The sequence below is a fragment of the Euleptes europaea genome, chromosome 18 (genome assembly GCF_029931775.1).
Source record: "Euleptes europaea isolate rEulEur1 chromosome 18, rEulEur1.hap1, whole genome shotgun sequence".
In the NCBI taxonomy this organism is placed as follows: domain Eukaryota; kingdom Metazoa; phylum Chordata; class Lepidosauria; order Squamata; family Sphaerodactylidae; genus Euleptes; species Euleptes europaea.
In genome coordinates, this window is record NC_079329.1 from 13507537 (window position 1) to 13512424 (window position 4888).

Genomic DNA, 4888 nt, shown 5'->3' on the forward strand with positions numbered 1-4888 from the left:
CTCATCCTACTTGACTGTCTACTGCCGCCTGATTATTTTCTCTTACCCCATCACCGTACTCATGAGTCAGTCTATGGGCTCTGCCTTGCCATACAGTAAACACCCCAAGCAACGTGACATTATTTGTGCAGAGGGTTGTGGGCTGACCTTCTGTCCTAAGAACCACACTGTGATCATGCAAGGAGAGAAATGAGTGGCAGTAAGAGTTTACAGAATCAGAACTTCCCCAGGCTGAATTCCACCCAGAAGTCAATACCTAGTGGAGAATAAAACAGGAATCCAGTAGCATTTTAAAGACTAACAACGTTTATTCCAGACTTCAAGAGTCAGAGCTCATTTCATCAGATGCACTGAAGTGTATATCCATCAAACTGATTTATATACACAACAGAAGGGGGACGTGTACAAAGAAAGGCCTCCCATGAGTAGGGAAGTCAGGTAAGACCAATTAGAAAAACTGGCAGGGTCCAAACCAGCTCCCCTGTTTAGTCCTCAGCAATGGCTTCCCTCTAGTTATTTTTGGACCAAAAACACCTGGCAAGCGCATAATTTTACAAAGAGTGTCAAAGACTTGTTTGGATGGGAAGTTACACCCCCTCACTTGGCAGTAGTTCCTACTACTACATCATCCCTTTGTTCTGAGGCACCAGAACTCATTTCTTAATATCCCAGGTTTTTTTGAACTCCCACAGGCTAATTCTCATTCTCTCTTAAACAGGCACGTAGAGTTCAGTGGTTTCTGAGGACTGCCCTATAGACATTAGCATTCATCATCTTTTCCCATCATCTTTTCCCAGGTCCCTCTTCTCAACCGGCGGGAGATTTTGGGGGTGGAGCCTGAAGAGGGCGGGGTTTGGGGAGGGGAGGGACTTCAATGCCATAGAGTCCAATTGCCAAAGCGGCCATTTTTTCTCCAGGTGATCTGATCTCTATCGGCTGGAGATCAGCTGAATCTGCAGGAGATCTCCTGCTACTCCCTGGCAGTTGGCAACCCTATTTCCCATAAATAATTCTCATATCGAATGCTGAAGATGGGTTCCTGAAAGTTCGTTCGTTTGTTCGTTCTCTCTCGGTTTTTAAATCACAAACTTTTAGTCCATATTAAATGTAAACTTACATGGCTGTCCCACCTGGCCTACTTCCGGAAGTGCCGCATCGCCGTGGCTGCTTTTGCACTCAAACCCCCCAAAATTTGAAGTAAAACCGGAAGTGCCACCATCATGTGTGCGCACACGTGCGTGCAGCTGCTTCAGCCCTGCCCCCTAAAACCTCCCGTCGATCAGGAGGGGGGACCTGACAACCCTATTTGAAAATAGGGTTGCCAACCTCCAGGTAGTAGCTGGAGATCTCCTGCTATTATAACTGATCTCCAGCCGATAGAGAGCAATTCACCTAGAGAAAATGGCCACTTTGGCCATTGGACTCTATGGCATTGAAGTCCCTCCCCAAACCCCGCCCTCCTCAGGCTCTGCCCCAAAAACCTCCCGTCGGTGGTGAAGAGGGACCTGGCAACCCTATTTGAAAACCATCTAAGCCGGTGGCAATTGCATTTTGCGGCAGTGAATTCCACCAGTTAACGGTGTGTCGTGGGACTACTGTAAGTTTCTAACATCAGTTTTCATACATTCCCCTACTTGTACGAAAGTTCAGGGAAGCCTTTATGGGCTTGAGGTTCCTTTGGAAGACAAAGGAATGAACACTGAAGTTGAGATAATGTGGGCAGCATCCACACAGCCAGGATTTTTCATTCCCCTATGATCATTGCCACAAACTCAGAGGCACTCACACAGGGAGTTAAGTGTCCGCACGGGAGTTTTGTGCACAGTTTCCTCCATCAGCCACCATTTCCCCTGCACCACCATCCCACACTGTGCCACTGGAGGACAAGAGTGGTAATAGTGGTTAAGAGTGGCGGACTCTAACCTGGAGAACTGGGTTTGATTCTCCACTCCTTCTTTTTATTTATTTTTAAATATGTTTTATTAAATTTTCCAGGGTACAGAAAGGAAAAAATATGGGAAGGGGGGGAAAGAGTATAAAATAAAAGGGGAAAGAATATACATCACTTCTTGCCTTCTTCTAGCGCGGCAGTAGTGTTGCCAACTGCCAGGTAGTAGCGGGAGATCTCCTGCTAATTCAACTGATCTCCAGCCAATAGAGATCAGATCACCTGGAGAAAAATGGCCGCTTTGGCAATTGGACTCTATGGCATTTAAGTCCCTCCCTCCCCCAACCCCGCTCTCCTGCGGCTCTGCCCCCAAAATCTCCCGTCAGTGGTGAAGAGGGACCCAGCAACCCTACGCGGCAGCAACCCTCCTCGCTTCCTTAATTAAAGCCCTGGTTCTTTTCTTAAGTAAAACATTCATCCATTATTCTACTAATATTACTACTTATATTCAATTATGTTCCACTTCTCATTCGCTACTGTTAAGAATTACAGATACCATAACTGAACCTTTTAATTTCTAATTCTGTAGCTACTGCTTCAAAACATACTTCTCCACTCCTTCACATGAGCAGCAGTCTCTGATCTGGTGAACCGGGTTGGTTTCCCTACTCCTACACATGAAGCCTGCTGGGTGACCTTGGGCTAGTCACAGTTCTCTTCAATCTCTGTCAGCCCCACCTACCTCACAAGGTGCCTGTTGTGGGGAAGGGGGTTGTAAGCTGCCTTGATACTCTTTAAAGGTAGAGAAAAGCAGGGTACAAAAACCAGCTCTCCTTCTTTTATGAGCTTTTTAAAAAATCAGTAATTGCAATTGAATTATAGTGTGGTAACATTATAACAGCCCTGACCTGGATGGCCCAGGCTAGCCTGATCTCATCAGATCTTAGAAGCTAAGCTGGGTCAGCCCTGTACATTTCCAGTACATTTGCAAAGCTTATCTTGCTTATATTAATGAAGCACAATTAAGTTGTAGAAGAGTTAAGATGGTATAAATTTGGATGGGAGACCACCAAGGAATGCCAGGGTTGCTGTGCAGAGGAAGGCGCTGGCAAACCACCTCTGTTAGTCTCTTGCCATGAAAACCCCAAAAGGGGTCGCCATAAGTCGGCTGCGACTTGACGGCACTTCACACACACACAACATTATAATAATCTACTTTCACAATCTACTATTTCCACTGAATTCATGCCGCAGCTTACACCACTGCCATTTGGAAGCCAAGATGAAAAGAAAAAAAAACTTCCATGTAGATACCACCCTTGAACACAGATGTACAGTTAAAGCAAGCATATGGGGGGCTCGTGCAAAGACAAGTAGAGCTAGTCCCCGAGCAACCTCCGGCTAGCATCCTGAAATCTGGACTATCTTTCTGCTAGCCAAATTTAAACTGCAGTTTTTGGCGGTCCACATAATATTCTCCATCCTCAACTCCTTGTAGAGAGCAATCCTAAACAGACTACTAAAGTCGATTCAATGGGGCTTAAATTGTGGAACTCTCTGCCCCAGGATGTGGTGAGGGCTGCCAACTTGGAAGATTTTAAGAGGGGAGTGGACATGTTCATGGAGGAGAGGGGTATTCATGGCTACTAGTTAAAATGGATACTAGCCATGATGCATACCTATTCAGGATCAAAGGAGCATGCCGAATATATTAGGTGCTGTGGAACACAGGCAGGATGGTGCTGATGCAGTCGTCTTGTTTGTGGGCTTCCTAGAGGCACCTGGGTGGCCACTGTGTGAACAGACTGCGTGGCTTTTCTTATGTTCTTATGGGCTTACTCCCGGGAAAGTGCTGTTAGGATGGCACGGTTAGCTTCCTCCTATCCTACAAGCGGGCACAATTCAGAATTGGATGCCCAGAGGAGATGGGGTGATCTCCTACATTGATTGCCCATTCATTCCAGCCTGCTGACCTCCATCAATGACCAGAGATTAAAACGAGTGCCACATTGCATAACAATACAGTGCAAAGGGGGATAGAGAGAATACGTGCCCAGCGCACGCGCCATCCAAAGTTATTTGTTGATGTAGAACTCCCTTTCTTCCGGCACTGGGAACGCTGCTTTGCCTCATGATCCCCAGCCTCCGTAATTCCCTGGTGCATTATGCCCTTTGCGTTCCATTCCTCCCACCTCTCACCCTCACAATGACGCCAAGCAGATAAATGGGGGCATTGATGCAGCCGAGACGCCCTCCGCCCCTCAACCCGGAACAGCCAGGGGAACACTGCAGCAACTGTTCATGAAGGACCTTATTCAACCACCCACACAGGGTTCAGGGATCTCAATGTCGTGGCCTTTGCCTAGACTCAAGCAGAAAGAGGGGAAATTCAGGCTGGGTTTGAGGATTCTGGTGCAGGAGTATAATAAGATGTCTGGACTACTGGAGAAAGCCACAGCATCCCCCCCCCCCAGCACAAAAAAAACACCTGCCCCTCTGAAATAAGCTACCATAGGGTTGCCAGGTCCCTCTTTGCCACCGGCGGGAGGTTATTTGGGCGGAGCCTGAGGAGGGCAGGATTTGGGGAGGGGAGGGACTTCACTGCCATAGAGTCCAATTGCCAAAGCGGCCATTTTCTCCAGGTGAACTCATTTCCGTTGGCTGGAGATCAGTTGTAATAGTGAAAGATGCTTCTACCTGGAGGTTGGCAACCCTAGGGTACGAGGGGCTGGATGGGAGGAGGAAAAGTATGGATGCATGTGCACACACGTAAGAAAAATGTACCTGGAGCTTCAGAGGAGATCTCCAGCTACTACCTGGAGGTTGGCAACCCTAAGCTACCACCTATTATTGAATAGGGCATGTGGATAGATTGCATGCAGAATCTCATATTCTGATTGAGGCCCATATTTAGACTCTTTATCCCCAGACTGGCTTGGGATCCAAGATTATTCTTTCCTCTATGGAAGTGTTTTGCTTCTAGTGCCAAGGTACAGTTTA